Genomic DNA, 22326 nt, shown 5'->3' with positions numbered 1-22326 from the left:
TTTCCCAGTCCTCTACATCCTGTATTCCTGTAGCCCTGCACCACTGCCCCACCCAGCAAGCCCATGCTGAACTCAGCACATCGATGCACCAACAACGCAGTGAAACACTTCCTATTTACGCTCTTCTCATACCACAACTCTGCAATAAATAAATAAATAAATAAATAAATAAATAAATAAATGTTACCCACGTATCAGAAACCGGAAATAACCCTGGTTACCTTGTCCAAGAGACTGCCCTGTGAAAAGGACAAAGCAGGACTTTCCACTCAGGTCTCTCTCTCACTGAGGGATTGCACCTTTCAGCATGTCTGGCACTGTAACTCAAAGAAGCAACGGCAACAAAAGAGTTTTGAAAACTAAAATAACAGTTTAACAAGCACGCGCTCTGTTATGTGTTGAGCTACTTCTCTTTCATGCATTTTTTTAAACCTTTAATTGATGCTCTGCTAATTTCACATCAGGTACCAAATCCCAGCCATCTCCCAATCCCTTTGCTCTCAGCCCTTGCAACCCTCTCAAAAAGAAAAACAAACAAACAAACATCTAATCATGGAAGCTGTAGTGTGTCACAGTGTGTCCCTCTGTAAACCCTCTTTTCCAAACACTTTCACTTGAGAATGTTCATTGAAGTGTCTCCTTGGTCTGGTTCGAGGCATCTGGCTTCTAACACTCTCAGTGCAGGAGCCTCCACAGGACTCCTCTCAGATATCCTGTTGTTGCCCAGTGCCCTGGAGATCCTGCAGCTTTGGACCTGGAGGACGGGCCCCTTCGCACACTCTAGCAGTTCATAGATGGGGTAGATGTTAGGGTGGGCCAACTCAAAGCCCTGGATCTGGACCTGAGTGGCAACAGAGCTGGCCAGCCTGCCAGCTCTCCCACACCCACACCACCAGGGTGAACTCTCCAGCCCTCCCCCAGTTAGCTCACCTGGGCAGCCAGCAAAGGGCAAGGCCACATTCCCTCTCTCTGGCTGGCTCATGCATGGCCATGCCACCAGGCCCGCTCTACTGTGCTTTCCAGGTGAGGTGCTGCCTGCTCTCCTGAGGGCTTCAGCCCCCTGTGCCAGCTCTTCCACGCTGCCCCAGTGAGGGGGGGGAGCCAGCTTTGCACAGTACACAGTGCTCAGCCATCAGCAAGACCCACACCAGGGATAGTCATGTATCCCGACCCCCACTGCTGTAGTGCTAAGGACCCAGACATGGCCCTCGGCGGCAGCACAGCTCAGGACCTCGCCATGGCCTTGGGTGGCATCAGGCTACTCACATCAGGTTGTTCCTCACTACCCTTGAGTGTCCACTTCCGCCTCCCTTCATGGAGCTCACACCATTCTCTCCTCTTTCTCTCCCATCTCTCCACCACTTACTTGCTCATTGTCACAGTGCCCAGGGGCCTCTGGGTGTCTGGGACCATCTCAGGAGGGAGGGATGGGGGTCGGGGGAAAGCTGCTTCTTAATAGCACAACAATTTTCTAAAGATTGTTTCTTCCTCACAGATTATGCATAATTTATTCCTATCTACGGAGCATATGAATCGTTGGAATGAGATCCTTAAAATAGAAATTCAGAGAAGGATACACCAAAAAAATCTTAGAAATGCTCTGTGTACTCTGTTATTTCCATTCTTTGTTAGTTTTCAATTATTAAAAAAAGAAGAAATCTATACTTTTAATGCCTTAGACATCAAGGAGCCCAGACTGAAAGAAAAGATACTGAGAAAAAAAAAAAAAAAAACTCCAAGTGATCTTCCTGTGACTATAATAGCCAGAGGATATGGTCCTCTGTCCTCCCTTTGTCCATAAGTATAGGTTAGCATGGAGAGTAAATAAAGGAATTGAAAGAAAATTTCAGGAAAATTTAAAGTCACAGGGAATTGACATTGATGGTTATAATGACGTTGGTGCTTACCCATGGTGCTATAAGAAGGGAAATACATTATCTCCTGTTTTCAAATTATATTATCAGACTTCCTGTTTGTGTGAAAACTCCAATGAAGTAATATTAAAGGAGGTGGAGATTGTGGCCCAAGCTCCCCGTCCCAATACTTGGGAAGTGGGAGCTTTCACGTGTTTTTTTATTGTCAAAGGTAACCAAAGATATATTACCTTCTCTTCTAGAACTTGCCTCTCACAAACAGAAGCAAAGTGTACATCCCTATTCTTTGTCAACCGTCCAACATCATAACAACATATTAGTCTTTGTACATGAGTAATATATTATCACTCATTAGGCAATAAGTTAGTACTGAGAGAAATCATGGGTCTAGTGTGGCCTATATGCTTCAAAATGCTTTGTCTAATGTCTCCATCTGCTGGCCTGTGAGTAGGTTTCAACACGAAAAAACGAAGTCAGCAGAAGAAAAACACTCAAGACACCCAAGGCTGACCTGGGATGTTTCAGACCCAACCAGTAATGTGTATTATTCAAATACCGTTCTTCTCTGTTTAGCTCTTGTTTTTCCCTCTTTCCATCATGAGTAAGCTTGTTACTGGTAAATCTGGTTTCTGAAACTATGTAATAATAAACGACAGTTGATTCTGGTTGGAGAAAATGAAGTCAGTTTTCACATTCTGTAAAGAAAACGATGTAATATGTCACAAAAAAAAGCACAATTGGTTTCACACTTTTATTTCACACTAAACTTCTTTTCCTCTCAGGACTCTTTGTTATCTATTTCACTCATCTTATGCTTCTAATTCTGCCATAGATACTACTACTTCTTTGTCCCCTGTATTTCCTTTGTTACCCTCTTACCTCTTGGCATTCTTTCCAAGACACTCAGGTACCTCCTGTTGCTGCCCCTGTAACTTTAAGCAGATTTGCTTTTCCCACGGTTTTTCAGTTTTTTCAATCCAAACTTTCATCTTATTGGGGACACATTTTATGGAATTTTTGCTAAAATAGGAATGAAAAATTATGGAAAGCTGCCATAACCTGCTAATTAAGCTTACCATCTACCAGAAAGGAAGTTCTTCAGTAGACCTGGACCCAGTAAGTATCTTAGAACTTCTGAGGTTTATACACCTTTCTATGATAAATCTCCACAAGTATGAGTAGAAGGAATGTGTCTCAGTGAAATAGAGGCAATGTGGGATAGATATAAGCCCACGGCTAGCAACATCCCCAGAGAAGGAAGGTGAGAGCTTTTCATCTAAATGTTATATGACAATCACATCAGGAGCTGAAATCAGACAAACGTGCTCACTCTCACAATTCTTTTTTATACTCAGCCTGAAACCAGTAATCTAGATCAGAGAAATCAGGCAGGAGAATGAATCAAAAGCCACCTGTATTAGAAAGGGCCAAAGAAAATAATTTTAACGAATCATTATTTTTCACAACTACTTCAAATGAAGTTGTGAGGAGAGTGTTGGCTACAATCGGGATTTCACCAGAAATCCACAGAGTCATCGCTGATATCCCATTCTGTAGAAGCACAGCACAACAAAAACATTTCAGAGTCTAAGTAACACCAGTATGCCTTTCAGTGTCAGTCTCCTGTGTCCATATTCACCACCAACATCTCAGCCGAGTTTCTCATTTCCTCACGTTGTGCATTGTACATAATGTTCACAAATTAGTCTCTGTTATACCTGGTGCCGGTATGGGTAGTACTGACTGAAGATATTTAATCTGCTCCTATTTCAAACAGCATAAATAATAATCCAGACTGATGATTCTGTTACTCTTCGATTATAAACTAACTTCAGTTCGCTTTCTCATCTCTGACCTCCACAATTTCCGCATCCAATCCAGTGATCTCATTCGGTCCTGCTAGCCGGCATGTGTTTCTGCATCTGCACTTTGCCCGTGTTATATCACCAGTACCGTGTCATTCTTGACACCTTTCCCACTGTCAGTCCCAGCCTTCCCAGTAATTGGGGTACAACTGCAATGGAAGTTTTGGTTCCTTTGTAAGTTCTGTAAATATGCTTTCATTTTAATCCCAAGTGTGGGATTTATAGTTTGTCCACACTTATTAATTGTGTCATGCAGAGCATGACCTTTGCCTACTGACAACAGCCTTCCACGTACAGCATGGACAGAGCTGTGGTCTAGGACTCTGCGAGTATAGATATGAGAGCCGAGAAAGAGGGGGTATGGTGCCCAGTGTGGCATTTGGTGTTGGCATGTGGGGTGGAGCAGTTTGGAGAGACCACAGACCAGAGACCAGAGACCATGTGGCATTCTGGTGCAGACAGACAGAGAGAAATGCTTTGGGGTGCCGGGACATGGAGGAGACTGCTAGCTGTGTCTGCAGTTGACGGAGGTTTTTAAAGAGCCCTAAAAAGTGCTTTGACCCTTTCAGGGTGGGGATTGAACATTTTAGTCAGGGTCCTCTCTTTTGCTTAGTTTGTTTAGATGTACAGATTTTAGCGGGTTTATCCTATGTTGTATGTTTATATGAGTGAGTATATACCGTGTGTGTCTTTTTGCTTCTGGGACAACTCACTCAGGATGATCCATTCCAGGTCCCACCATTTACCAGCAAATTTCATGATTTCTTTATTTTTCATTGCTGAGTAATACTCCACTGTATAGATGTACCACAATTTCTGCATCCATTCTTCATTTGAGTGGTTTCTGGGCTGTTTCCAGCTTCTGGCTATTACAAATAAAGCTGCTACAAACATGGTTGAGCAAATGTCCTTTTTGTGTACTTGAGCCTCTTTTGGATATATACCTAGGAGTGGTATAGCTGGATCTTGAGGAAGTGCTATTCCTACTTGTCTGGACATCAGAAGAAGAAGAAGAAAACAGGAAACAACCTAGGAACCTGCCACAGAGGGCCTCTGAAAGCCTCTGCCGTGCAGACTGTGAAAGCAGATGCTGAGCCTGATGGCCAACTGACGGGCAGAGTAAATGGAATTTTATGTAAGAAGTAGGAAATAGTAAGAGCTGGAGAGGACAGGAACCCCACAGGAGAGCAACAGAAGAAGAAAATTTGAACACAGGGAACTTCCCAGAGACTCATACTCCAACCAAGGACTATTCATGGAGATTACCTAGAACCCTGACAATACAGCCACTTCTGATGAGAACTTATAGACTAAGATCAGAAAAAAGGAGAGGAGGACCTCCCCATCAGTGGACTTGGGGAGGGGCATGCATGCAGAAAGGGGGGGTAGGACCGGGAGGGGAGGAAGGAGGGGCTTATGCAGGGATACAAAATTAATAAAGTGTAATTAATAAAAGTTAAATAAAAAATTAAAAAATAATGCTTTGACCCAAAATAGCTGGGAGAAGTGAAGGGGTCTGGGGTCCCTCTCTCCACTAAGTTTTTTTTCTCTCTTACTTAGGCTTGGGGGGGGTTGGTGGAAGGAAGGTAGAGGCCTAAACACCCCAAATAAAGGAGAATTTTAAAAAGGAGCTCTACATGCATCCTTTGGGGACCGTAACGAGCCTGGGGTGCCGCCAGGATATGCTGCTTAAAAGGGCAGTTTTCCATCAGGAGAGGAGCTTCTTGGAAGGCATGGCCAAATCAATATCACAGGAAACAGACAGATCTCAGATTGCGTGGAAGTGGGAGAAACAAAACCCCTGAGATTCGATCAAATGACAGATTCAGTCAGGTGATCTGAGGAGACAAAAAGTCAAGAAAACTCAATTCAGCATGAATGGGGGAGTATGGCAGCACCCACACTTCACAGTTATGTTCAGTACTGTGATGATGTGTCTTCCACTCTTGCCCTCTTCTGACGGTATAGCATGCTTTGCAGGGTCGGAGGACATCAACTAGGTGCCTCATCTTTGTTGAGTTGGTTCAGTATGATATCCTCCAGGATCTCCTCAGAGCATCTCAGTACATGGATGGTGTAGCTGCCTCTGCCATCACCACATCTGTATCCTTTGATCTGGCAATGAATCCGGTAGTAGCCTTATGTTGTATTTGTCTTGTAGTTTTATTTTACCTCAGCCTTTATATTTTTATTAAACTATGTGTAGTTATGTCTAATATGCCATGTTTAGAGTCTGAGATTAAAATGTTCTTAGCTATGGAGATTATGTTGCATTATGTCAACCTCTTAATCTGTCACAAAAGTATGTATTTTTTATAGGTATCTAAGCACGTGTAGCATGAACAGAAACTGATGTGTTTCTTCAATTTTCTTTTTAATTGGTCCTAAGATACAAGATAGTATCAGTTTTTCTGTAGGATGGACCCTGAAAGTGTTCTTACCCCAAAGAATTGTTTTAGATTGCATAAGTGATGTTTATGAAATTCCATTAAAATAACCAGTTATTCTCAAGAAAATGATGTATCTCAGTTAAAGTTGTTCAATGATAGGCTGGAGAAAAACCTCAGTGGTTCAGAGCACTAGCTGTTCTTCCAGAGGACCAAGGTTCAAGTCCTAACATGCATTTGTTGGCTCACAGTTGTCTGTTGCTCCAGTTCCACGGGATCAGATGTCCTCTTCTGGCTTTCACAAGCACTAAGCATGTACATGGTGCACGGACATATACACATACAAAATACCAATTCACATTTAAAAAAATAAATTTAAGAATACCCAGTGACAAGCATTAGAAATCAACTAAGCAAGTGCATTAAGTCACATGGCTAATTTTAACTTAAAATTCGAGGGAAGTTGACATAAGAAGAAGAGGAAAAAATTTTGAACTCTGACAGTCCAACTTAGAGCCCAGCAGAGATTTGTCACCAAGGGAAACAGGTTCTGGCCACTTTTTCTACCTTCACTTTCAGCTTGCTCTGTTTCCCAGTGTTGGGAGACAAAAGCTGACATAAGCAGAATCGTTCGCTTTTCTTCTTTGGCGGACAGAGGGCAAAACATCTTGGTTGCCCAAAAATCAGCAGAAGTGGTCTGTCCACTAAATCTTACCACTTGCTAGAGGACAGCCACCGAAGCTGACCTCCCCATAAAGAACTATAAGAAGAACCCGTGAGGTTCTGAAGATCAGCATTCATTCTAGGGCACATAATCTATCATCGGTTTATAGAGATATGCAGGTAAAAGGGACATGATCCAACTGGACTATTTCAACTGGAACCTTATAATAAACCTTATCCTTGAGGCGAGACTATTTCCACAGAAGGAGTATGAGTGTGGAGACCGAAAGCATACATATCTGAGCCAACCAGAGGTACCCTCAGTGAGCATGTGATTAAGCTCAGCTGCCTCCAGGACTGACCCTAACTTTACTCAGACGTATTTTGAGGCCACATGTTTTTAAACCCTTCTAGTCCACAATTATATGAGTTTTGTGTGAAGAGGTATTTCACAGTGGAGGAAAAAAAATGAACAAGACATGGCCACTTGTACCTGACTCCAACATCTAATGGCCAACCTTTTCTAAATCAAGAGACATTAGTATGACATAGGCATGGCTTTTAAAACAAGCACTGCCAAGGTAAGTTGCCCAGATTCTCATCAGGTCTTTCCAATCTCCAAAGAGCTTAAAAATATGTCTCCTTTTTTTTTTTTTTTTTTTTTTTTTTTTTTTTTGTTCTTTAGTATCTGGATATGTTTGCAGTCTACAAAGTATTTGGTAGCTGAATTTTACTCCAGAAGAAATTTTTTTAAAAAACCTTAAGATTAAGAATGATAAAGTAAAAGCTTTATGTGAACACAGAATAATTTACAACTACCCCACCCTTACTAGTGGGGCCTAAATCTCTTCTATTTTCTTGGAAAGAGGGCGAAAACTTAAGTAAGTTACTTTCAGAGTTTAACACTTCAAAGAATATCGTTCTGAGATATTATCCAGAACTGAGGAAGATGTCTAACATTGCTAATGAATATAGTAAACCTATGATATAGGTTAATGATGGAAGATAATGACAGAGAAAGACAGGAAATATTGCCATTTCATTTTTCTACACACAGATCTTAGTCAAAAAGTCGGGAAGATTTTCTTACAGGTAGAAGAGAATCAATAAACAGCAGGCCTTGTTTTGTACTCAATAAATGCAAAGTCATGAACCTGTTCTCATTTAAAAGGCAAAGTGGCTTCCCCACTGGAGGAATACACATCATTACGTTGTGGGACCATGCAAATCAATGAATCATTATCACACACATGGAGGTCAGTCGGTAAAAGCGGTATTCATTCAGTACTAATCTCTTAGGGAGGATCATTTAATTCTTGTGACATTTTACATCTTGGATTGAGGGCACTAGGAAAGAAGACTGAGTTGTGTATATTGTTTTATGTTCTACTAAGGATCAGGTAGGGCATGAAGCTGCATGTGTTATTTTCCTTTTCTTATTATTAACACTTAACACGCAGTTGAAAGGTGCCCAGTGCCAGTGCTTGGAACTGGACACAGGTTCTCTGCAGAAGCAGCAAGTTTTCCTAACTGCAGAGCCACCTGCCAAGCTCTCTTTCCTTTTCTAACACTACACAGAGAATAAACAGAAATCTCTGAGACCTGCCTCACAGCATGAAGCATTTCACAGTCCTTGTGTGCTGAGAAGAAAACGCAGAACCATTAAGGTGTAGAATATACCTTGCCAACAGCCAAACCTAAAAGTCCCATGTTGCACAAATAGAAAATGTCTAGTGTCTTATGAATATTTTCTTTGCTACAAAAGCAACACTGAATACTATAGACAGAAACATTGGTGAAACGTTCCCCAAGCCCCAAGATCGCTGTGCTGTTGGCAGACACTGAAACACTAACTGTGATCTTAAGCATATCCAGAATGTGGTAGTTTTTGTACCAAAGGGAACATTATTGTGTTTATGAGACCATCTTCAGAAGTTATTAAACCAGTATGGAAACTCCACTGAGCACTTTATACCACAGGAGAAACAATTAGGGATGTATTTGTGTGTGTGTGTGTGTGTGTGTGTGTGTGTGTGTGTGTGTGTGTGCCTGCATGAGTTTGGAGCAGGTTATGTGCATCATGTGTATGTATACAGGTATCCATGCAGGCCAAAGGAGAGGGTTAGACCTTTTGGATTTGAAACCACAGGTGGTTGTGAGATACAGAACTTGGGCACTGGAACAAAATCTGCATCTTCCACAAGAACCATAAATGCTCTTGACTGTGGAACCATTTCTTCAGTCCCCAGATAATAATAATAATAATAATAATAGTAATAATAATAGTAATTATGATGATGATAATAGAACCCTGTGCAGATGTTTATAGTATAACATCATTTCTTCTAAGAAAAACGTCCCCATAGATTCCAAATCAATAAGTAAAGGCACATAAAATTATTTTCATGGTCATGGGAGGTGCATAAAAATCTCATTGTAATCTCCATAGTTATAGGCATTCCCGACCAGAATTCTTATTTCTAATATTTCTTGCAGTCATTTCTTTTTTTTTTTGGTGTTAAACATTATAAGTTATCTAAGGGATGACTGGAAATATGTAGGCATATACTCATAACTAGCAAGCAAAGAGCAAGGATTGGCCTACAGATTTTGGAAACTGAGGAGAATCCAGAGGGCAATTATATATGATTACCAGGAGATGACTGCTTGCCCTGAGCACTGCTCTAAGAGCTGAAGAAAATGCACATAAGCTAACTCACCTGTGGTGTACACTATATGTGTGTGTGTGTGTGTGTGTGTGTGTGTTTAGTGAGTGCTATGAGATATGCTTCCAAATTTTTTAAATGCTAAAAGAATAAATGAATAGGCTAAATTTGAATAATGGTAAATTCTAATATGAAAGAAAGAATGGATATTATGAATGGGAGAACAGGAAAGGGTTCAATTGAACTGGCTGCTGGTGAAACACTACATTGAAGAGATCCTAACCAACATAGACCAGAAGGAAGTCAGAGAAAGTACTGTCAGTCCTTTCACATAGGCATGGGTGTTAACGACTGTGAAGAAGAAGGCTCGTGTGAATGGCAAAAGATGACAGCAGAGGCAGGCTGCACCAGGTAAGCTTTGTATAGTGGGATAAAGCCCACGGTTTTCACTGGGACTGTTATCAAGTGAGATGAAATAATTCATCTGTATTTCGAGTGATCACACTGGCTACTAACTAGAGTGAAAATGTGGCAAGCCAATAAGCAGGGATTATAATCATAAAGCTTTTGCAATTGGCTAGACAAGAGAGGCTAAGATTTGGACTAGGGCAGCAACTTAGATAAGGAGAGGAGAACAGTTCTTTCATATGACGTGTTTGATGTTCTGGGGGAATGCTCTTTATTCACAGTTTTATTTTATAACCATGAACTGCTGATCACCATCCCACTTATTCGATGAGAACAGAGACATAAAACTATACTCCAGAGCTTACAGTGCTACAGTTGGCAGAGCCAACTGAAACCCAGTCAAGATCTGCCTGTGGTCTGTGATGCTGACACTCTGCAATGGCTATGCAATGGAGACTTACTAAAAATAGTGCTTTCAGAAGCATATTCTTATTTTGGCTGATATAGTTGACTAATCTTCAGATACTGAAGAGTGATACCAGAAAATACAACATTCACATCTGCTTTATAAACTAACTATAGAATCTCCGATAGCCTCAAAACTTAAAAGTTTAGCATTTATATCTTTTCCAGCCAAATAGGTAAATGGAATAAAAAGTGTTTACTCTTTCATTAATCACTATAGAAAGAAATATTCAATTTGTTCAAAGGGAATTACAAATTTATAAAAGTAGGCATTTGGAGAAAATTACCTCACAACAGAATACATATGTACGATTAGGTCTGGTGTTATTTATCTGTAGCTAGAATTGTATGCCCATAAAGGAACAAGCTTATGAAAATACCTGAAAGAGTTTCACAGCTAGAAGAAACTTTAAAAACAGAGAGGATGTCCTGTGTTCTGGACAGGGAGATATAAGAAAGCTCTTAAGTGTTCTGTGGATGAAGATGAATCAGCAAGACCTGGTCAATTTTCTGAGTAAGTTTACATTTGGACTCCCTGACTAGCTTAACTCAATTTACCAGCTGCAAGATCAAGAAGAAATGGTGCCATTACAAGAGGGAATTTTTAGTTTACTTCTAAGCCAGCAACCACCTCTGTATATTTGACCTTCCGTGCCAGACAGTGCTTGTTCTTTATAGGGAAGTTGAACCTTTGCCAGTTCCAGTTACGTGCCTTGCTATCTCTCACTGAAGGTCACTTAGGCCAAATGTGATTGCACCATGAAACACACTTCTGTACTTCTCTGTAAAGGATCTGTTATTATTCATACTTCAAGATTCTTTGCAAACCCAGCCAGGAACAAAAGGAAGAATCCTTTCATAGTCTTTGTTATCTCAGTAAGTTTATTTGGGTAGTTGGTTTGGATATTAAGTCTTAGCTAGACTAAATGCTGACCTGCAGATCCAGAAGAAAAAAATTCCCTTGCTTTCAGAGTCATTTCAGAGGAAATGACTTGAATTATGTGGCTCACAATCAAAGTGTCTGTCTAAGGGATAAAAGTGGGAAAAGATTGTGTTTACGAAATAAACTTGAGAAGATTAAAATGCGTTTAAGTTCAGTCTGTTAGCATAAGGTTCTTAGAGAATGTATACAATTTATCCTTGTTCATCCAAATGCTGATTTCTCTACCCTCTATGTGGTTTCAATCCGGACATTGCATTGTGATGCTTATTCTAAGCATCACCTGTCTCAACTTTGTGTAAACATGGCAACATTTGTTCTCTGTACTTTCAATAAAAACAACCAGCCAATGTTGTGCAATGGAGAGAATGGTGGGACATCCTTGTCCGGGGGAGTTGGAGAGGAGAGTTTGGCAGGAGAGGACTTGGAACCATGAGGAGAGATGAACTAAAAACAAGTTATGACTAAAAGAGAGATATGACCAAAAGCAAGTATAATTTGCAAAATCTGAATGGTAGGAAATGATGCGGGCTTGGAGGTTTAGAGTGGAGTAATCATTGCCCAGCATTATACCCTAGTTTAACTAAGTACATCCTAGTCTCTGTGTGGTAATTTGGGCATACAGCTGATTTAGGAATAACCACTGTTTAACTAAAAGATAAATCAATGATACATGTTGATAAACAACAATATCAGTCTTACTATTTTATTGTTTTGTGTGATTACACACATTCACAGGCAGAAAATATATTCAAAGTTATATGAGAAGATATTTAACAATAAAAGCAGGATGATTTTTAGAGTGGGTACTCCCATGTTACATTACCTTCTTGCATAGTTTCTTGATAAATACTAGCCCAAACACTAGCAATCAATATGGACTAAGTAAAAATGTCAAGTCATATAATTAGATACTTCAATGACAGGGTGCAAAGCCCTACCAAGACTAAATTCATATAATATTCTTAGAGCAATGACATTGCTTAGTTATAAAATATCACATATAAATCATTTCTTTAATGAACTTTGTCTTTTAACTTTCACTTAAAAAAAAAACAAACAAGTGTCCTTTGTCATTGAAGATGCCAAATAAGATACATCAACAGAAATTAATAGGCAATAGAACCTGATGAATTCTCCTGGAGAATATTTCCATGATGGAAGCTTGGCAGCTGTCCTTGCGATTAATCATGATAATGCACAAACCCTTAGCTTTGCATAAACTGTCCTATTCCTTCTTTTTGGAATATCCCTTTCCTTCAAACAGGATCAACTCTATCCTCTTGTGAAATATCTCCACCTCCATTTCTCTGTTCAAATCTCATTTTCCCAAGACCCCAGACTTAGTCCACCAAAGGGCAAAGCAATCTTATTCTTGTTTAAACTCCAATTATTTTGTTCTTTTCTCTAGTGGTAAGTTTTGCATGATATTGCCCATTGCTTATATAAACTACCAAGAGCCCAAGTATTCCAAAATGATTGACTCATGTGCTTCTAGAAGATAGGAGAAGTGATTGATTATTAATGGATTTTCCTTGCTGCTAGGTAGGAAGGATATACTTTAGACAGTTACATCGATAGAAGCAAGGATACTTGAAAATACAACCACTGGATTGTTAGTGAAAATGGATGCTGAAAGTGATATTCCTTAGTTAGAAGGAACACTCAAACATCCTAATTTTCATGAAACAGAAAGGGGCTAATCATATAAAGCAAACAAAATATTTTCAACATGCTTGAATCTGATTGTTTACCTGGTTTGACACAGATTTCATCTGGACCATTGGAGATCAAAGTTCTGATGTTTGTAGGGGGCATTAAGAGGGATAGAGGTGAACATTATAACTAACTGTGACATCATTATTGAATAAATCTCCCCCAATAAGCTCAAGTGTTCATACCAGATAAACATTACTGTTCCTGCAATCTTGCAAAATTTGTCTTGATACTAAGTAAACAGAATCACAGATAAAATATAGTCAAGATGTATTAATTCTTGGAAGAAATATTTTTCTATTTCTGTTTTATAAAATAAGTGTGCATTGCGCAGTTGTGGAAGGTCGAGAGATGGTTTAATAGTTAAGAGTATGATATGTTCTTCCACAGGCCCCCAGTTTTATCTCTAGCACCCACATGGCAGCTCACGACAGCCTGCTAACACCTGCTTCTAGTCTCTGAGGGCATGACATGCATGTGGTACACACACAAAAATGCAGGCCAAACAACCACACACATACACACAGAGGAGTTATAAAAAATAAAATAATGTCATCTGTTCAAAAGAGAAGTTACATGGTTGGTGGACAACATAGTCAGCAAGATACTTGCTTACATAAGGACATGAGTTCAAATCTCAGAACCTAGACAACAAAAGATAGGTTTATTTACTTATGTTACAGTAAAAAAAAATGAGTGTTGGACTACATATTATTTAGTATTATTTGCTCTACAATTATTTTGGTGATATTATTTAACCCACAATCATAAATAATAAGACACAGACATCGCTTAGATTTTATAGTTGCCTTATTATATTGGGCCAGGCAGATATTTCTATCTACACTGACTCACTCAATAACCTCACCATCCATCTCCCAGCCTCCATCCAATGCCATCTGACTTAACCATCTTTATCTGGGCTACCTTCCATCCAAAATCTTATGAATACTTGTTTTTATTCTGCATCTGGGCCTTTCCACGACATAGGAGTCCTTTCTCCAAGCCTACGTGGTTCCTTCTCCACACTAACCCATTATGGCATCTTCCTTCCTCCTCTCTTCCCATCCATTGTCTCCCAGGATTCTTCTGTCTTCCAAAGCTGGAGAACCTTAGCCACACCTACCCTATTCTGCCCTGCCCATGTACAGGCCATTTAATCAGCCAATCAGGTATGTCTTAGGCAGGTTTACACAATAAGGACAGGTATGTCTGGGAGGAGCTTGAGGGCCAGCTCCTCAAGATCAACCCCCCAGTCTTAGTTGAGGATTTTACTGCTGTAAAGAGACACCATGGCCATGGCAATTCTTATGAAAGAAACATTTCTTTGGGGCCGGACTACAGTTTTAGAGATTTATTCCATTATCCTCATGGCAGGAAACATGGTGGCACACAGACAGACATGGTGCTGTAGAGGTAACTGAGACTTCTCCATCTGGATCAACAGGCAGCAGGAAGAGAAGATGAGCCACTAATCATGGTTTGAGCTTCTGAGATCTCAAAGAATGACACCCAGTAATACAACTCCTCCAACAGAGCCATACCTACTCCAACAAAGCCACAGCTCCCAACAGTGCCGCTTCCTCTCAGCCCATGGAGGCCATCTTCTTCAAACCACCACAATAGGCATAGCAGCATATGCTCAGAAATCCAGTGCTTGGGAAGTGGAGACAGGCAAATCCCTGGACCAGTCACTTTAGCCTGCATATGATCTCCAAACCACTGAAATATGATGCCTCAGGAAACAAGACAGAAGACACCCGAAGAAGGACCAGCAGGTTGACTTCTGGCCCCTACACACATACACATACACCTGCATGCAGACACACACAGACCTACATGTGCAATGCATATATGCAAACACAGGTACACATACACATATAAAATTACATCCCTTAATGTTTTTAAACATCCAAGAACACAGTATTTTGAAATTATTTATTATATAAAACATAATTTACTAGGACCCAATGATTATACATTAAACCACTATTGTCTTACATTAAAGACTGGCTTATGCCACTAAAGGAAGATAACATATTTCAATATGTTTTCATAATACATTGTCTTTAAAAACATTAGTTCAAAAAATTCATCTTTTTCATTATTTTCCATGTTAGATACACAGGACAATAACCAAACCAGTGTTTCTTCAGTCTCTGGGTGCTATGATTTGTTGACATGTAATGTTCATTGTTAACTGAAATTAGGGGTGATTTTGTCATACACAATTAAGTGTGCTGATAGAATAGTTCCTCATAGGTGCAAAATTGCTCACATTTGGAGTCTTATTGCCAGTCTTGCAGAAAGAGCAATGCTTTCAAATCGGAAGATATTTGCAGCTGCTCATTTAGCTCAATCACTTCTAAGATTGCCATCCCCGAAATAAAAAGCATCTTGGGACTAATTGTTGCTCACAATAATATCAGAGCATCACTTTGCTGACAATCTCTTCATCACCATTTTATGAGTCTGAACCAACCACTGAAATTATGAGCGTCAATCAAAATTCCAAATGGGAGCCTGAGATTGCCCAGATTCTGTGCAGTACTTTCTAATAGAATTTGATTCTCTCCACAAACATTTTCAATTCACATCTGTGTAACACATGGTAGTAGCATCCTACCATGCAACAAAGGTAGAGAAAACACACAAAGTTCCATGCGAGATACTGTCTGGACTCTAACCTCACAGAGATACATGATCAAGTTAGTAAGGGGGTTTTCAAATGTCACACTTGTGGTAAGAACACCATTTTCTAAGAGGCAGATGAAATGTGGGGTTTGTAAAGAATTAAACGTGTTCATCTAAGTACACATGTTGACTAGCGCTTCTTTGTCATTGACCAATATTATTACCATCATTTTGTTGTTGTTGTTTTCTCACTTATAAAAAAGAGAAAATTAGGAAGAGTTGGCTGAAAAGGTGTAGAGGCCAGCGAGGACAGAGGATGCCAAGAAAACAAGTGCCTCTAAATCAACAGAATCAAAGAAAATATGAAGTCACAGCAACTGAAGCAGCAAGCACAGGGCCTGCGCTGGTATGCACCAGGTCCACTGTGGCTATGTTATGGCTTCCTGCTTGATATTCTGATGAGATTCCTGCGTGTGTAAGTGAGTGGGTCTCTGTTTCTTTTGCCTTCTCTTGGGCTCTTTTCTTTCTTTTTGGTCTGTCTTCTCCAACTTTGATGTGATCGTTTTTGTTTTACCTTATTATAATTTTTAATATCTCTTAGAAACCCGTTCTTTTCTAACGAGACAGGAGATAAACAAATGATGAGAGGAAACCATAACAGAATATATTATTCTAGAGAAGAGTCTGTCTTCAATAGAAGGAAAAATGTGAAAAATTAAAAATAATGGGACACAAAGAAAAGGAGTCAACACACAAGTCACCATATAGATGTTCTAAATTTTTTCTACATAAAATACAATTAAATATTTTTTATAATCCAGCTGTGCACACAAAAGAAACTTTGGTTGTTCATTTCAATCCCACTAAATTTCCATTTCTTTGATTCTACTCATAAAGATATATTTGCTGGCCAAATTTTACAGTAAAATAGGTATATGGCCTCGGACAAGTCACCTAATTTCTGCAGGGCTTTTCTCTAAGTGAAAAATTAGTGGATGAGAACGGGAAAGAGATCAGGCAAAAGGGGTACCTAGATCACCCTAGATTACCCAGTTCTGGTGGCACAGACTTTATTAAGTCTTCACCCACAGGAGTGCTGGTTTTCAGCAGAAGGGATGTAGTTGGTTTTCAGCTCACAGAACTCCACATCAAAATGCTTCCTGTAGTGTCCTGAACTGCCAAAGCTGGGTTCAAAGTCCTATGCCTTAATTTTGAACTCTAACCCAAAAAGACTTTGCAGAAGCAAGGTCATATGGCAAAGAGAAGACAGTAAGCTGAGATTTTGGAGAGACATACAACTCTTTCCCTTTTTGCTTGTTTTAAAGAGTGATGAGATAAAAGGTAGTAAAATAGACTTTATAACCATTACAAGGTAATTCCAGCAGTGAAACAAACAAACAAAAAAAAAAACTGGAGATATTTGGAGGATCTAGCACCGCTTATAGGAATCAGAGACAAGAAATTAATTTAAAGAATGATGTCATAAAGACACCATTTACTTTAAAAGGTAAGTTATTTTAATAATATATAGGACATGCTTTTAAAGGGACTGCCAATATTAAGCTGAAGGGAAGAATATTTAAATTTTGTATATAAAAAATCCAACAAAATATGCAGAGAACAGTCCTATTGGATCTGCTACAACAATCATACCACATACCCATTTTTTTTTAAGGTGGGCTTTCACTATGTACCCGAGCTGACCTAAAATCAGTATGTTAGCCAGGCTAGCCTTAACTCTAGATTCTCCGGCCTACATCTCCCACAGTCTTGAATTACAAGTGCATGTCCCAAAACCCACAAGTGCCTGCTCTTAGGACTCTCTTCCCCCTAATCAGTTGATGTGTCCAGCTGCAATATTTGCTTCATCTTATTATATTTTATTTTGTAATGTTTTGGTGTTATCTCTTAGAAGCCTGTTCCTTTCTAATGAGAGAGAGAAAGAGAGTGGATTAAAGTGGGAGGGGAGGTGGGGGGAAACTTAGAGGAATATAGGGAGGGAAAATTATAGTCAGGATATATGTATGAGGCAAGATCTATTTTCAATAAAAGGAAAATGTAAAAAAAAATTATATCATAAAAATGAAACAAAAATATATATTTGTTACAAAAATCATCACACATAGACACACACACTACTGACTACATCTGGATTTCAGTAAAGTAAAAGCTAGTGTAATATACAATTGTTTATGGAGAGATTATTACAAGATGATTGTGACTTAGCTTCAGAAGTCAACTGTCTTCTCTATAAAAATCGGTTTTAAGACAAACTAAGAAGATACAGATTTTTCCCATAAAATTAGAAATCTCACATTCCAGTCTTCCCACAACCCCTGTAATGTAGAAAGTAATGGTTTTTGTTTTGTTTTTTTTTTAATAGACTATCCTTCTCATTCTAGTGTCCCATAATGCCAAATGACTTCTGACCTACAGCAGTATTATACTTAAATTGATGGGAAATAGAAATATCTCCATAGGTCAGCTAGGGGAAGCTCCTCTTTTGCAGTCTAGTTGATTTTAACAGGTAAATACGGAGACTGGGAATAACCAAGAATGATAGTAGCATCTTTTCTAAGTTAGTGAGACTGAATTTTACTTATTACAGAGATCCTGAGAGGTAAGATTTAATTCAAAATCCATTTATTTGCCCATGGTAAGATTATATAAACAAGCCTTTGAACAACTGTATTTGAAGGTTATAAAATGAGATGCTTCAGGGGTAAAGAGATTTCGCAAAAGAAGGAGCACATACTGCACTTTCATTTCAAATAGAAGCATCCACACCAGGGGTCTGAAGAGTAAACCCCTACAACCCCAGTTCCAGGAAGTCTGACATCTTCCAGCTTCTGTAAGAACCTGCCCTCACATGCATGTACATCCATCACCATACACATACATACAATTAAAGATAAAATATTTTTTTAATGAGAAACCTCCGTGTGCTTTTCGAACTTAAGCCGTGCTGAATGTGTTAAGATTTTACCAGCAATCAAAACTATGTGGTGAGGAGAGTGTATAGGGAAGTATGGCGGTCAACTTGTCAACTTGACAAGTATCGCCAGGAGACAGACGGCTAGGCATGCCTGTCTGGGAATGGGCTAAGAGGCGAAGAGCTTAGTTAGATGGGTGCTTTCATGGACTGGGGTCCAGTGCTGAATTTAAAAAGAAGAAGAAGAAGAAGAAGAAGAAGAAGAAGAAGAAGAAGAAGAAGAAGAAGAAGAAGAAGAAGAAGAAGAAGAAGTAGTCTGGTTGAGCAGGGACATCTGTCACTCTTTGCATCTGACCTTGGAAGTCCTGTGACCAGCTGTCTTAAGCTTATGTCATCAGGCCTCTTTATCGTGAAAGACTGCATCCCTTCTAACTGTGAACTGAAATTAACTCCTTAAGTCCAATCTTGTCATGTGCTTGGTCACAACGAAAGCAAAAGTAGCTAATACATGGAGAAATACCACATTATCCTTAAAAGCAGAACCCACGTTTTACTGGCATGTGGCAGTATCTTTGCAAAAACGTTATTCTGGACACCCTGTAGAAGTCCCTTTTCACAGGTAAGCACCATGAGACATAAGTCAGTCTCAAGATAGTCCTCTAATAATGTCCTTGGAGAAACAATTGAACTGTTGGTACCTACCATCTAGTGTTTCCCACTTCGTTTTACCTACATTGTAGTTAAGATGTCAGTGGTGAGGCAGCCATGCTGAGACCATGAGGAAACAAACAAGAGGTGAAGGGTCGGAGTACAGCTCAGCGGTACAGGGGTTGCTTAATGTGTGTAGCTGCGTTTGACACCAAGCACCATAAAACCAAACCAGAACAGACAGGAGGATGAAAGTCATGGGTTGAGGACGGTTGAGAGGAAGAAAACTGAGTGTTTGCTGGACTGACTCTGAACTCTTGCTTCTGTGGAAACCTAGATTCCATTGATAAAGCCAGTGAATAGCATATTTTATCTTATGCATGGCCAAACCCGTACTGCCTTGATCCAATAGGAGAATCTCTACTTTAAACATTATAAGAACAGTTTGTAAACAAAGACTTCAGAAGCATTTGCATAGGTGATATTAAATTAATATATTAATGAATATTTTAATAGACAGTTTGAAATTACTCGCCAAAGAACGCAACTAAGTCATGGTAGATGTGACTCCCAATACATGAATAAACATTGTGAACCCTGCTCATCCCACTCAGCAAACATTCAGTGAGGTCCGGTAAGCACTGTCCTAATGGCAGAGACACGAGTGTTAAAATCACAGTTTCAGAGTACAAGAAGCTTAGTGTTTTTCTCCAACGATGTGAGACAGAACATTCTAAAAATGATATCTATTTTTCAGATCCTTCACTCCTATGTTTATTCCAAGGTCATTAATGCTTCAAAACACGGAGAAGCCTATTGCATAATTAACAGCGCATCATCTATATCAGTTAATATTCAGAATACAGCTGCAGACTTTGAAAATGTAATTCACCATTGTACCAGTATGTTCTTTAACATTCTGGGGCAAGGAGGATTAGAAAATTTCTCATTCTATTTACTATAGCACTTGTTTTGCAAAAATTATAACACTGCAAAAAAAAAAGCAAATGTTTTCTGACATTACAGTCTGTCTGAGGAAAATATTAAATCTCTGTAAATCCAGCTCACATTCTAGCATAAAACAAACAAACAAAAACAATTATTTACTATACTGCGGTAGCAAAATACCCAGGTGAATTTGCGAAAAACCACGCTCTATTCACCCTTTCTTTTACATCAGCTTAGACACATTTAACTTTTTTTTTTTTTAATATCTGATTTCTTACTCAGGAGGAATTAGATCACCATGTTCTTTCATAGACTTACACTGTCTCATTTCCTCACCCTGGTGTTAGTGTGGTAAATTAACAGCAAACCCCCTAGCTAAGAACAGAACACTGTGATTATTTTTGAGTAGTGTATGGCTGCTTTCTATTTTTATCACTTCAAAAACTATACAGATTGGTCTGCAACCCATTATACATGAGTTTACACATAACTAAAAACTATGATGTCATCTTTTGCGCATATGATATCATCCTACTAAGAATAAGGATGGAAGACTGGATTCATAGTTTGTAGGTTTTAAGAATGTAACTTGTATTACATGCACTTGAGATAATTGATTGCAGTTGGCAGTGTACTTTTTTTTAATTGATGCTTAAAAATATTCCCCAGGTATCAAGAAGTGAGTCTAATAAGGACCATCTAGAAAGAAATAAAAACCAAAAAGACAAAATAAAACAAGAATTCCCTCACTTGTTTACAAAGTTTAAAAATGGTTCACTACATGCAAAACCTGATGAGAAAACTCATAACCTGTTTTTCAGTACAGACAGTAAAATTAATTATCATATCTGACATTTATCTGCAAACCACAGAGATACGTGCCTGTTCTTATCATTTGGGTAAAATCAGGAGTTAAAATACATTAAACAGTTTAACCCAACACAGTCTTAGTCTGATCTAGAAGAGTAATTCTGCAATCGTCTTGCTTACAAAAACTGTGTTTGAAGTATATGAACACTTCGCAAATATTTTTGGTTATTATTCTGCAAAGCAACCTACATCCCCAACTCTCATTCCATATCGCCATGTCCCTCTTTACTCACCACAATGAGTTAAAGGCAGATCCAAGCTCTCAGGCAGCATCCTTTGTGTTATCACAGGGCTTTACCATCGCCTTCACTCCAGATGTGATGGTTCAGGAGTTCACAGCAAGCAATTCCTCCTCTGGGGTTTACTGCACATTCCAAGAGAGGTACCTTGCACTTGCCAGAAGATTTAGCTTTTATGCTTCTGGTCATTCTTCCCACCCACAAAATGAGACCTATTTCTGGGCTATTCATAACTCTCCTTCCAAAATATTTCAAAAAGGAAAAGCAAGAGAGGGTTCATGATTTCCATGCAAAATCTCAGCCTGCCCGCCTGCTTGCTGCTGCCAATACTTCTTACTCTTGCTGGTGATGACATCCTGCAAGCTCCCCAGCACTGATGCTTCGTTATGTAAGTCTGTCTAGGTCAAGTGTAGGAGACTCACTACTGGCCTGTGGAAACTCATGGAACTGTTTCTTCAGATTAACACTTCAGGGGCTATGGAGGCTGCAGGAAGCTGAGCTTTAACTACATACATCTTTTTGGGGTAAATATTTTTTTTTGCATGATTTGGTGATTTTTTTTTAAATACTTTGGTCCTGGCAGGTTCCTGTCAGCCAGGTTGAGAGGTGCAGGTAGGCATTACTAAGTGGTTCCACTTCTGTCAGCATGCTTGAATGAGCGTTGAAAGACTTGCATTAAGAAACGAGAGAAAATATCATTAATTAAAATTTGCTTAATCAAGCATATTTTCTATGGTGTTGATTTGATGGCTAAACCAAACAGGGTCCTTTGGTCTGAGACGTTGCAGGAGAGCAATGTTAGATCAAAAAGATTTACTGCAGTTCTCTCGGCTGCGCTGACGAGCTGCCCTTGTCTCTAACTGTGAATTCGCTTGTCTTGGAAATGAGCTCTGTGTCTGCCGCACTTGTCTTTTGTCGCGCCTGTGTGTGACAAGAATGGAGCTTGAGTAACCTGGTAGTTAGGGGACTTCCGCACCTAATAAATCCTGCCTGCTTAGTCTGCCTACTTAGGGATGAATACTGCAGCAGTGTGAGTGTCATTTGATACTAGCGCTGAATGAGGTTGGGTTA

At 39.4% G+C, this 22326-nt stretch overlaps 1 long non-coding RNA gene across 6 annotated transcripts in view; it reads right to left on the bottom strand.

Moving 5' to 3' along the window:
* Positions 1 to 21596, bottom strand: part of LOC132655915 (uncharacterized) — a 69558-nt gene extending 47962 nt beyond the window's left edge. For 2 of the 6 annotated variants that reach the window (XR_009593873.1, XR_009593869.1), the window contains exon 1: positions 21250 to 21591. This is a non-coding gene — a long non-coding RNA (uncharacterized LOC132655915). Of the gene's footprint in view, positions 1 to 21249 lie in introns of all 6 variants that reach the window. The other 4 variants (XR_009593872.1, XR_009593870.1, XR_009593871.1 and 1 more) reach the window with 4 other exon arrangements.
* Between the last annotated feature and the right edge of the window lie 730 nt (positions 21597 to 22326).

Source organism: Meriones unguiculatus, chromosome 8 (genome assembly GCF_030254825.1).
Source record: "Meriones unguiculatus strain TT.TT164.6M chromosome 8, Bangor_MerUng_6.1, whole genome shotgun sequence".
Taxonomy (NCBI): Eukaryota; Metazoa; Chordata; class Mammalia; order Rodentia; family Muridae; genus Meriones; species Meriones unguiculatus.
Note: the sequence above shows the minus strand (reverse complement) of the source record. Positions and strands in the feature narration are given on the sequence as shown.